The sequence below is a fragment of the Pelodiscus sinensis genome, chromosome 6 (genome assembly GCF_052426305.1).
Source record: "Pelodiscus sinensis isolate ZL-2025 chromosome 6, ASM5242630v1, whole genome shotgun sequence".
Classification (NCBI taxonomy): Eukaryota; Metazoa; Chordata; order Testudines; family Trionychidae; genus Pelodiscus; species Pelodiscus sinensis.
In genome coordinates, this window is record NC_143057.1 from 54,126,811 (window position 1) to 54,139,514 (window position 12,704).

At 43.5% G+C, this 12,704-nt stretch overlaps 1 long non-coding RNA gene across 1 annotated transcript in view; it reads right to left on the reverse strand.

Moving 5' to 3' along the window:
* The window catches only part of LOC142829869 (uncharacterized), a 10,794-nt gene extending 1,195 nt beyond the window's left edge, over positions 1-9,599 (reverse strand). The window contains exons 1-2 of the long non-coding RNA XR_012904747.2: positions 9,006-9,599; positions 8,536-8,601 (exon numbers count right to left, since the gene is read on the reverse strand). This is a non-coding gene — a long non-coding RNA (uncharacterized LOC142829869). The remainder of the gene's footprint in view (positions 1-8,535; positions 8,602-9,005) is intronic.
* Positions 9,600-12,704: the final 3,105 nt, after the last annotated feature.

Consider the following 12,704-nt stretch of genomic DNA (forward strand, 5'->3'; position numbering starts at 1 on the left):
CATTCGAAGTTGCAAATGAAGCCCAGGATTTAAATATCCCGGGCTTTATTTGCATCTTCCCATCTGGTCGCCATTTTTAAATTCCACTAGTCGAAAGTAACTGCCTGCGGCTACACGCGGCAGTGAAACGGCAATTCGAACTAAGTCTTTAGTTTGAATTAACTGTTACTCCTCATGGAATGAGGTGGGCTAGTGTAGACATACCCCGAGTGTCATTGTATGTGAATGTTTGAGTGTCAGAATGAAGGCTATCTTATGCCACACACAAAATGAGTTGCTGGTCTTGATCCAGTTCCTAATAGCAAGTGTCTACATTCTGAAAATGATTACCAAACTTTGGAGAAATAAATACTCATGTTACAAGTTTTCTCCAACTGAGCTGGACTAGATGAGCCAAGGAAACTAAACTACTCTCTCACTACTAGAGATGAAAGATTCTTGAAACCTTGGCAGGGACAGCACACTACCAAGACTTTTATGTGTCATGTGACACTGATGTAGCTGGCAGCCCAGTCATGCATTCACAAGTCCAGCTTGCTCCTCCCACAAGGCTGCAACAGTAGTTGCTCCTCTCCTCTTGGCCACCAAGGGACTACTTGCTATGCATGTAGCCATGTGGCTGATCTACCTCTCCTCTTGCCCCCATTGTTTAATTCCAGTAAGGAAGAAGCTGCTGGAAGGAGCTGGCAGTGGCAGCAGCTTTGACATGTTCAGAAGATGAAGGTTCTCAGAATAGGCCCTCTAGTCTCCCTGGTCACAGTCAGCCATCCAGGGAGATGCCAACCCCCACAGATCCATAAACAGTCCCAGACAAAACCCATCACCTCCCTCAGTACTCCCATCAACCTTATTTTCGCCTACTCATGCACCCCAGCCATCACTGCCAAGTTTTGTGCAACTCCATGGCCTCTCTGCATCACTGCTTGCACCCAGTATATATAGGCCAAAAGCCAAAGTCTATAACTGTTTGCAGATTAGTGCATTATATAATTTGCATAAATGTTACATTTGGACTGCACAAGACTTGGCAGCTATAAAGGGAAGTTTGTCATGGTGGACTTTTTCTATAGACAAAGAATTTATGTCACACGTGGCAACAAGCCAGCTCTTTTGGGCATTACTTTTTTTTTTTCAAAATAGAAGGAAGAAATTAGACATATTACTATTCACTACTACTGTACATATTTCAGAGATGTCTGGTCTGTCTCTCTATGTGTCCATCTGTTTGTTCAAAAATCTCCCCTAAAAAATAAACCTTAGCACCACCAAATTTGATATACAGCTTCCTTTCAACATAACTTAAACAAGGTAAGAGTTTGGTTGTGCCAGGAAAATGGGATGTGCCTGGAATGGAATTGCTTCTCATAAAACCATATAGAAAAGAAAGAGAATCACCAGGCAAGTGAAAGGAGCTGGCTGGGGGTGTTCCTCCTCATCCAGAACTACCCCAACCCAAATCCTCCCAAACATCAGTTGCTCTGCAGGGAAGCATGTGCAGGAAGGGAGGGGGCTGATGTTGCAGAACTAGAGAGTCCTGATGGAGGGCTGGTGGTCAGGCGTGCTCGTGGCTAGGAAGACCAGCACATGGCAGCAGGGCTGGCAGCAGTGGGAGAGCCAGCATTCAGCTAGTAGCTAAGCCAGGGCTTGGGGATAGTGTTGGGGGGGGGGGGAAGGAAGACCTCCCCTGGTCTGGCAAAATCCCTCATCTGAAACCAATCAGGTTCCGAGGGTACTGGACCAGGGAGGTCCAACCTGTAGTCAGAATTTGTCTAGCTTCAACTTTCAACCATTGGACCACTTACACTTTAGTTTGCTATATTGAAGAGCCCTACTTTTCCAATCTTTGTTCCCCATACAGATACTTATAGATTGCCAAGTCATCCCTTACCCTTCTGTTTGTTAATCTAAACTTCTCCTAAGATCCAGCTCCTTGAGCCATTCACTACATGGCATGTTTCCCAATCCTTCTTTGTGGCTCTTCTCCAAACCCTATTCAGTGTATCAATAGCCTCTTGGCATTGTGGACTTTGGAACTGGAGACAGAATTCCAGCAGCAGTTGCACCAGTGCTAAACACAGGAGGTAATATAACTTACTCTTGTTCTATATTGCTGGGTTTATGCACCCAGGGATTGCGTTGCCCTTGGTCACAGTGTTACACTGGGTGGCCATGTTCAGATGATTCAATACCATGAATCTCAAGTCTTTTTTCAGAGTCTATGCTTCCCAGGATAGAATCCCTCCTCCTCACAGATGACTCTCCTTCTTTGTTTTTAGATGTGTGGTGTTACAATATGGCTGTTTCTTTGTTACTGTGAAATCATTATGCTGTCTTAAAGTGAAAGAAGCCGCATTTTAAAGTAAGTAACAGATCTAAAGAGCCTAAATGTTCCACATACAGACCATATGATAGGGTTGATACTTTCATACAACTACTATTGAATTCATGAAGAGTTTCCCCACCAAGTCAAAGGCATAGTTTCACCATGTGTCATTAATTTCAGATCAGAAACCTAAAAATACTGAGGAGGTTCCTTAATTTGACCTTTACAAAAAATTATTTTGTCCTATGTTCATCATATCTAAGTTGGGAGCTGCTTGAGATAACAATGGAATGAAATCATAGTCCAAACACAGATTTGGCATCAGCCATTGGCATAATGAGATTGAAAGATAGGTGAACATGAGTCTGCCAAGCAAACAGAAGAGTAAGAACGTGTTTTAGAGACTGACAGAGCCTTGGTGTGCTGTGTTATGGGATGGGTGGGAGTTTTTGTATTGTTTGTTTTCCCCCAGAGTTCAAATCTCTGGCAAACAGCTTGCTGAAGCTCAAGTTAGTTTGTTTGGAGAAATCTAAAAAGGTTAAGCCAACTAACCCCATGAGACAAATGGCTCAAAGGTATTTGAGCCCTGTGGAGTCAAAGTATTAAATAAGTTGTAAGTTCATATTGTGCAGATTCTTAGTTTTCATTGTCTTCAGCTAAAGGATGAAGCAAAGTCAATGAATATCAGATAAAAGAACATATCAGTAACTTGACACAACATATGTAAAATAGAAAATAAGTGTTTTCAGTAAAAAAAGCTCCTCATCTAGAAACCAGTAAAACAGGTTTTCTCATAAAAACATTTGAAAGAAACTTGATCCATTTACATTCTGAACTCCTTCCTCCTCCCCTGTACTCCATTCTTTTAAGATTTATGTTGGGATGATAGTGTGGGATTGTGTTTGTGTGCTTCCTGCAGTATATAATGTGTGTGTGGGGGGGGGGGGGGGAAGGGGGTTGCCTGTATTGTACTTGTGTAGCAAATCAGATTATTAATTGCAAATTTTCAAACGTTCCAACCTGATACATACACAAGAGTTATGTGCATACATAGCTATGTGTATATGTAAACTTAAACCTAAAGATGCATGCACACTAAGCATTTCATATGAAATTGTCTTCATGCAGTGGCTGATGCACACAAAGTATTAATCCTTGATTTGCATGTGAAGCAGGCTTTGTAGGTGTTCAAGTTAGGTATGTGAAAAACTGTGTGTGCATTTTTAAAAATGTGCACCTAGCTGTATGCTTTTCTGTTCAGTTAGGTCCTAGTTCTGTTTAAAAGTACCACTCAAGGTCATTTTTCTAAGGTATGATAAGGACACTATGAATGCAATGGTATTTAAAACAGTGCTCCTTAGATAATTATTCTTAGTTCTTAATGTAAATTGCTGTTGCTGTCTATTAAGTCAGGATTTGATTTAGGCCAAAATAAGATTAGAATAAAAGCAAAATTTACAAAAAATTATGTGTTTTTCTAATGCATACATTTTTGTGCAGTTTCTTTAGTCTCTCATCTAATCCTTTTTCTGTTACTTTGTGTTTTGACTAGACTTATTCACAAAGGCCAAATGCAATCTGTACTTTAAACCTATAAGATGCTTCTTTATCTTTTGTATAGCTAGTGCAGGAAAGATCACCACTATATAAACTCTGAGGCTATGTCTGCACTGCAGAGTTTTTCCGGGATAACACGGGTATCCCGGAAAAACTCGGCCACATCCAGTAAATGCGTCTGCTCTTCCAAAAATAATTTCGGAAGAGCAGACTCACTTTTTCAGCATCCCTGTAAACCTCGTTTTATGAGAAAGAAGGGATGTTCTGAAAAAGGGTTTTTTTCTGACATTTGGCCCAGTGTAGATGGGCCAAATGTTGTAAAAGCCTCTTCCGAAAAAAGAAGCGGAAAAAGCTACGCAAATTGTGGTTCACAATTTGCCTAGCTTTTTCTGGAAGAACAGTGCAGTGTAGACATAGCCTGAGATAAGCAAGTGAAGAAAATTTGGAGCCTTTGTTTTTTGCTAACACACAACGTGATCCTGCATGGTGCTGAGTGCCTTCAATTTTCATTGGACCTAATTCTGAGGGATGCTGAAGACCATGAAACTTACGATGAATTGAATTCTACAACTCACACCATAGGACCTAAGGTGTACATGTTATCCATGTTTGCTCTTTGCTTCATTTTAAAGGTTGAAATTTGGCATTTTAAAAATGTAATGTCAGGCAGGTAATACATTTGAATGCTAAGAGGTTACTGAGTATCAAATTTCATTTTTACAGAGGAGGAAGCCATAATTTCCTTAATATTTGCTAGAACAGGGTTTTCCTTTGATGGGGAAGGGCAGATTTTGTCATAAGAGCTGGAGGCTTCCTGGCAGCAGACAAGTAGGAAGGAGTATAAGAAGCTTCCTTGTGTTCAATATCAGCAACTCCTGCTCCATTTGCATTGGAGGGAGGTTTTTTTTTCCATAGTGTATTCATTTGCCAGTGAGTTAATGTGTCCCTGCATAATCAGATAAGCATGGAATAGAATTACTAATGATAAGAGGAGGTGGAACAAGGGCACAAAAGCAATGCAGCCTTTCCTTCTTCTGACGAATCTGAATAGAATCTCAAGTTCTTTTTCAATGTGATAGTAGGGATTTTTTTTTCAAAATTAGTTTAGGAGAATTAAATACCATGGATTGAATATGGCAGATACTACTGCATTCTACAAACTCTACTTAAAGAACAAAGTGTTCTCCCTAACAGATGAAAATTTATGTTCACTTTCCATACCCAGTCCTAGAACTAATTAATTATATCAGAGTGAATAATACTAGAGCACTGAGCAACAAATAAAAAAAAAAGAAAGAAAGCTGATAAAAATATGCTGCAAGGTAACATTTTAATATGCATATCTCAAGTTATACTTGAATTAGACTAAATGTTACTAAATTGGAGGGTTATTTGCTGTCTTTTATGAGGCAGAGCTCCATGGGAAGGAGTTGCACTGTCCAAATGGCTGTGACCTGGCATTGTGCCTTTGGGGCTTTGGGAGATGACGGGAGCAGTTTTTCTTGTGAGACATTCCAGCACTAGTTCAGGAGGAAGGGTGTTGGCTGCACCCAGCAGGATATACCATCACTTCAGAAGAAATGTTGCAACAGGAGACAGTGTTTTAGACTATTTAACAAAGCATTTGTGCTTCTTTCTTAAAAAGAAGGGCAGGAAACACAGGATTGGACAGAGAAGCATTACTGGCTTTACAGTGGTGCCAATGGTGCTGCTGGGGCCTACAGGTGGAAGGGGCCCATTATAGCTGCCAAGCAGGAGCACCAGAATTGTGTGTGTGGTGGGAGGGACACTTGCACCCTGACTGTGGCCCTGATCCCCTACCCCCACCCCACTCTGCCCTTCTCTCAAGGCCCTGCACCTACTCTATCTCTTTCTGCTCCATTCCACCTCTTCCAGTGAGGCTCTGCCTACTGCTCACCACTCTCCATCACCTTCATCCCTCTCCATTCTTAGGACAGGAAAAAAGTGGTCAGGCACTTCTAAAATAGATGGAGCCAAAGCCCCCTACCTTCCTTCTTTCAGCACCCTTGTTGCAGTTATATGGTTTTCCACCAAAAAGTTTGGTTATAGGGGTAACTGCAATCAGCCTCCACACCAGGAGGGCACAAAGAGCAGTTGTTGTTACCTAGAGAAGCTGCAGTTTAGCTGGAGAGAGAGAACTGGCTCACAGGGGCCCAGCTCTGGTGGAGAGAGGTAGGCTCTGGCTCTGTGCTCTCTTGAGGGATCTTATCTGCCCCCCCCCCCCCCCACACACACACACACCACTGTACTTGCCCTTGGTCCCTGCCTTGCTCTGGGGAGCAACCCCCTATCCTTACCCTGCTGTGCTCTTGCCCCCAGTCTCTATCTCAGTTGGGGACAGATTCTCCTCAGCCCATGGGGACCCAGAAATATGTTTGGCACCGGGACTACAAAAGGTTAATCCATCCCTGCAAATAATCAGAACAGAAATTATGAGCATTTTAATAAAAACACAAAATTAGTGTGTCAACGCATTAATCCCTTAGGGTGAGTCTAGACAGTGGCACTATTTTGGGATATTCTGAAATACTGTATTCCACATCTTGACAGCATGCCCTTTATTTTGAAATAGCTTTTGAAATAACGGGCGCATTACTTTGACATCCCTGTAAATTTTGTTCCATGAGGATTAAGGGATATTTTGGAATAGTGCTCTATTTTGAAATTATAAACTATTTTGAATTAACTAGAAATAAGATATGCAATTTGCTAGTTCAAATTGCGGCACTTATTTCAAATTAAGGGTGCAGTGTTGACACACCCTTAGATTCTTAGGGAAAGGCAAACAACCAGAATTAAATATTGTCATATTCTGTTTGTGCTGCTGTAACTCATCAAAATTAGTTCTTAATCCAGTTTTCTCATAATCCAGATGTGGTTATTTTTATATTGGAGAGAAAAATGTTAATGACCAGGATGCATGAGGTCAAATTTTAACCTAATATTTAGAAACTTTCCATTCAACTTTGGCAGGCTTTGAATCAGGCTCTGTTTGTACAAAACATAGTTAATTCAGTAGACCTGCACCTATTTATACATGCAAAGGATTTGTTCATATGTGTAGTAATTTTGTTTTAAAACATTTTACAATTATTTTTAGTACCCATTGTTTGAACATACACATGGCAGATAGAGTCGGGAAAACACAGAGCCCTTAAAGTCCATAGTCATATGTAAATAATTTGGAAGAAAAGAAGCATTTACAGAATAGATCAATGGCTCTGTTAGTCTTTTGCATCTATAATCAGTATTTACATCCCTAAATACACATTTACATGATAAATTGTAACAACTCCTTCAGTTTAAATATTCCCTTATGGGGTCTATTCTGGCTTTCTCTTTTTTAAACTTACATACCGGTAAACATATTTTTTTTTCTGCAAATCATTTTCCCAGCAGGATAGATTTGCTAACTGTATGGTATTTTGCCTAAGTACCACAAATTATACAACCTTGCACTGGCCTCTGAAACTGATCTGTGCCACTGATATATTTGAATGAGGATTTCAAACAAGGACAAGAATCTTTACCTGAATTAGTGCCTGGTTCAATTTTTTGTTATTCTAGTTTTACACTAGTGTAACTCTACTAATTTTGCTGGAATTGTACTATTGGATAAACTGGAGCAAACTAGTGGTGTATTGGGCCCCCATATGTCTCCTTTGTGGACATAATCATCAGAGTTGCTAGAACAAGTGAATAGGCCTTGAATCAAGAAAACCCAAATATGATCAGGAGTAGCAGGTTGGGTAGTCAGTCAAAAAGAAGCATTAGAATCTCAAGGAATATCCACCTTCATCCACAAAACTGCAATCATCAGTGCCTGTTTCAAACAATGCAAGCCACTGACCACCCTAAAGATTAAAGCAGTCTGGGTATGTCTACACTACCCTCCTAATTCGAACTAGGAGGGTAATGTAGGCATACCGCACTTGCAAATGAAGCCCGGGATTTGAATTTCCCGGGCTTCATTTGCATGAAGCCGGCCGGCGCCATTTTTAAATGCTGGCAGTTTGAACCCCGTGCCGCGCGGCTACACGCGGCACGGAGTAGCTAGTTCGGATTAGCCTTCCTAATCCGAACTAGCTGTACTCCTCATTTGGAAGCCTAATCCGAACTAGCTACTCCATGCCGCGTGTAGCCGCGCGGCACGGGGTTCGAACTGCCGGTATTTAAAAATGGCGCCGGCCGGCTTCATGCAAATGAAGCCCGGGAAATTCAAATCCCGGGCTTCATTTGCAAGTGCGGTATGCCTACATTACCCTCCTAGTTCAAATTAGGAGGGTAGTGTAGACATACCCTCTGATAAGTTTTGAAGAACACTACCCTTGATATCAACAAATTCTACTACTATGGATTTTCTCATGTTCAAGCCCCCTTTTCTTGGCAAGATGATTGAAAAGATCTACCAAGGTTTTTGTCTTGTGCTCTTCAGGATAATATCTGAGCACCTAGTAGTGTCTTGTGAATTACAGTCTGTCTTCAGCCAGTATTTCCAGTTTCAGACAAAAACATGACACAGTTTGATTTCAAAGCAAATTCAAGGCCAAATTCCTACCCCTAAAAGAACCAGAACTCAATTATGTCTAAGGCCATCTTTTCATTTGCAAACTTCTTACAAACAAATGACTTACATAGTTATGGGCTGGTTGAAGAGATCTAGCATAAGATTAAAGGTTTTCTGAGCAAGAGGAACCCATCTGTGGAAAGTAAAGAGAGGAAAACACCCACCAGAAGTTTTTGTGCTTTTTATATTGTTTGGTGGATATACATCAAGTATATACACACCTGTTATCGGGTCCCCAGAGGTCACCCCAAGTTCGGGTGCCCCACTCGTCTCGTGACTGACCGCCTGACCGCGGCCTGTGGCTGAAATCGCTGGCGGCCCGGGCTCAACCGGGCCTGAGGGCAGGCCGGGAAGGGGGCTCGGGCCCTCCCACACTCCGAGCCCCGACCCAGGGCCCTAAGACAGGGACGTCGGTCCCTAGATAGTGGAGGGGGTCGAGTTCCCCAAACCCTCCACTCGCGGGGTCCGCGGCCCCGCCCTGCGTCTCTTCTTCCCGGCTTAGTCCCCGGGGGTTCCCCAGCTGGGGAATAGGCTTACCCTCCATCCCTTCTTCTGCCGAGGGTCCGTGTGCCTGGGATCTCTCGCGCTCCCGTCCTCTGGCAGGGGCCGGGCCTCCTTCCCACTCCTGGCCTCCTCCCTCCGGCTGAGGCCTGCGCCCTTTTGAACTTCCCGCCCTGCCACCTGGGCGGGTCTTCTCCCGGCGTCTGTGGTCCCACCCTCCTGGGCGTCCCGCTCGTCGCTCCCCAGGACATCATCCGGCCGCGCCGGAGCGTCCTTGTGACTGCTGGCCGTTCCTCCTCCTGCCCTGGCTTCCGGGTCCCCCGCAGCCGGGCCTCCCCCATCCGCCCACCTCCCCGGCAGGCCGCTCTCTGTCCCGGGTCCCGGCTCAGTGCGGGGAAGCGCGGACACGGCACCTGCCCCGTCACAATACCAAAAATAATATACCTAAGATAGATAGATAATTAAAGAAACAACCCAAGTAGTGTGCTTATTCTATCTATATTTGACATTTGTTTTTGTTCTGCTTTGAAATTTTTCATGAAAGAGACTGTAGTATAGTCAAATTCTAGTGGTTAAGGCACACACCAGGATATGAAAGGCCCCAAGTTCAAGACCCTTCCTGCCTGATTCAGAACAAGGACTTGAATCTGCACCTTCAATGCCTAGGCTGTAGAGTCAGTCTATCATGTTCCACTTTGTATAAATAATTAAATATTAAATGGAACTAAAGAGACTAAGAGGCTACAAAAGCGACGAGGAGTCCTGTGGCACCTTACAGACTAACTGAAGTGTAGGAGCATAAGCTTTCGTGGGCAAAGACCCACTTCGTCAGATGCATGTAGTGGAAATTTCCAGAGGCAGGTATAAATATGCAGGCCAGGATCAGGCTGGAGATGACAAGGTGGATCCAATCAAAGAGGATAAGGCCCACTTCTAGCAGCTGATCTGGAGGTGTGAATTCCAAGAGAGCAGAAGCTGCTTTTGTAGTTAGCAAGCCATTCACAGTCTTTGTTTAATCCAGAGTTGATTGTGTCAAATTTGAAGATGAACTGTAGCTCAGCAGTTTCTCTTTGAAGTCTGGTCTTGAAATTTTTTTGCTGCAGGATGGCTACTTTTAGATCTTCAATTGTGTGTCCAGGAAGATTGAAGTGTTCCCCTACAGGTTTTTGTATGTTGCCATTCCTAATATCAGATTTGTGTCCATTGATTCTTTTACGTAGGGACTGTCCAGTTTGGCCGATGTATATAGCAGTGGGGCGTTGTTGGCACATGATGGCATATATTACGTTGGTAGATGTGCAGGAGAATGTACCAGTGACAGTATGGCTGATCTGGTTAGGTCCTGTGATGGTGTTGCTGGTGTATATATGTGGGCAGAGTTGGCACCGAGATTTGTTGCAAGGATTGGTTCCTGAGTTCGAGTTATTATGGTGCGGTGTGTAGTTGCTGGTGAGAATATGCTTCAGGTTGGCGGGTTGTCTGTGGGTAAGGACCGGCATACCTCCCAAAGCCTGTGAAAGCGAGGGATCATTGTCCAGGATGGGTTGTAGATCACTAATGGTGCGTTGGAGAGGTTTTAGCTGGGGACTGTAGGTGATGGCCAGTGGTGTTCTGTTGGTTTCTTTCTTGGGCTTGTCCAGTAGCAGGAGGCTTCTGGGTACATGTATGGCTCTGTCAATCTGTCTCCTCACTTCCTCGTGTGGGTATTGCAGTTTACAGAATGCTTGTTGAAGATCTTGTGGGTGTAGGTCTCTGTCTGAGGGGTTGGAGCATATGCGGTTGTACCTCAGTGCTTGGCTGTAAACAATGGATCATGTGGTGTGTCTGGGATGGAAACTGGAGGCATGCAGGTAAGTGTAGCAGTCGGTAGGTTTTTGGTATAGGGTGGTATTGATGTGACCTAACACGGCTACGCCTCTGATACTAAGATAGAGGCTGACTCTGTAACTTGGTATTGAGGGCACGAACCAAGGAATATGCAGATTTAAGATGCTACTTCAAATCAGACAAGCAGGAATATGAACCTGGGTCTGGAATATCACTGGTGAAGCTCAAATCACTGGCCATAGGCTCCCTTTAATATTTTACCAGAAAGTTCTTCCTAGACATGAGAAACTTTCCTGACACAATTTTCATTACCTTTCCACAAAAAGCTTCTGTTTCACTAAAACTGCATTTTGTGACCCCTCTGGCAATTGTCAAAATATTCTCCACCAATTCTAATTCTGTCTAGAAGAAACAGCTTTGTCTCAGAGAAAGTTAATGCTGAGTAACTGGTAAAATGAAAAGATCTGCATGCTTCTGCTGTTTAAATATCAATTTGTGCCTAATACATTGAAACCATTGTTAAGAACTGTTCATCACTCAACGAGTGGTTGAAACTATTAGCAAGCATATTAAGCCAACTCTCAATTTTTCCAGATTTTCAAAATATCTGAAAATTGTTTGCTCATCTGAACTGTCCCAAAACTCCTTAGTGGGCAGGTGGTTCCTTTTAACGATCCAGACAAATGCCTAAGAATGCGCATAAACTTCAAAAAGCTACTTTCCAATTTCATTTCATTGTAATTAAATCATATTTTCTGGTCTAGGATAAGGTATACAAATCAAACACTAGGCCCAACAGGGTTAAAGCACAATACAGGGCCACTCTTCCAGGCCTGCAGACCATACTCCATCTCGAAGCTTAGAAGGGAGCAACTCATCTCAGAAGAGAGAAGTTGGGAAAGAAGCTTGCTGGTGAAGAAGAAGACTATCTGCTCAGTCCCATTGGACCAGAAGGTTTAGTTGTCTTGTCTTTTTATTATTTTAAATTGAACTTGAGTAGGGTGGGGGAGAGTGATAACAGAGAGCAACTCAGTTCTGGGCGTACTACAGAATACCTGATTCTGTTGTCTGTCTTAGGGTACATCTACACTGCACTCTCAGCTCAAAATAAGCTACGCAATTTGAGCCATGCAAATTGCGTAGTTTATTTCAAGTTAATTTCTCAATAAACTGCTATTCCGAAATGTCCGTTAATCCTCATGGAACAAGGTTTACAGAGACATTGGAAAAGTTCACCCATTATTTCGAAAGATATTTTGAAATAACGGGCTTGTTCAAAAAACACAGCTGTTTTTTGAATAGCTATTTCGGGATATTGGAAGTATCCCAGAATAGTGCCGTAGTCTAGACGTACCTTTAGGGCAGGTCTGCACAACATACATCCTGAGGGCCGCATGCAGCCCGCCGGGGCTCACTGTGCGGCCCGTGACAACTACGGACGGCGTGGCCCCATCCGATCCATCAGCCGGGCAGAGGAGCGGAGTGCCACATGGCGTGAGGAGGCAGGGCGTGAGCCAGAGGGTGGGATGCCAGCAGATGCCAGCAGATGCCAGGATGCTGGCGTGACGTCGTGACATCACGGCCAACGACCGCTGGATTAAAAAAGGCAGAAGCCAGGTAGGAGAGGGGAAGGGGCTTGTGCTGAGGGGAGGGGGGGCAGGTCAGGAGAAAGGGGAAGACACCAAGGGGCAGGGTGAAGAAGAGACACATGCCAGGGGGCCAAGTGGAGACATGCGGTGTTTTTTTTTTTTTCTTTTTGCTCAACAAAAATTTTTAGCTGTGTGTTTGGTATTTTTTGGGAGAGCATCCCTACTTGCGGCCTGCAGCTGTTTTCTTTGGAGTAATATGGCCCTCGTCACTTTTCGAATTGTGCAGGCCTGCTTTAGGACACTGGGTTGGAGCCTGGTG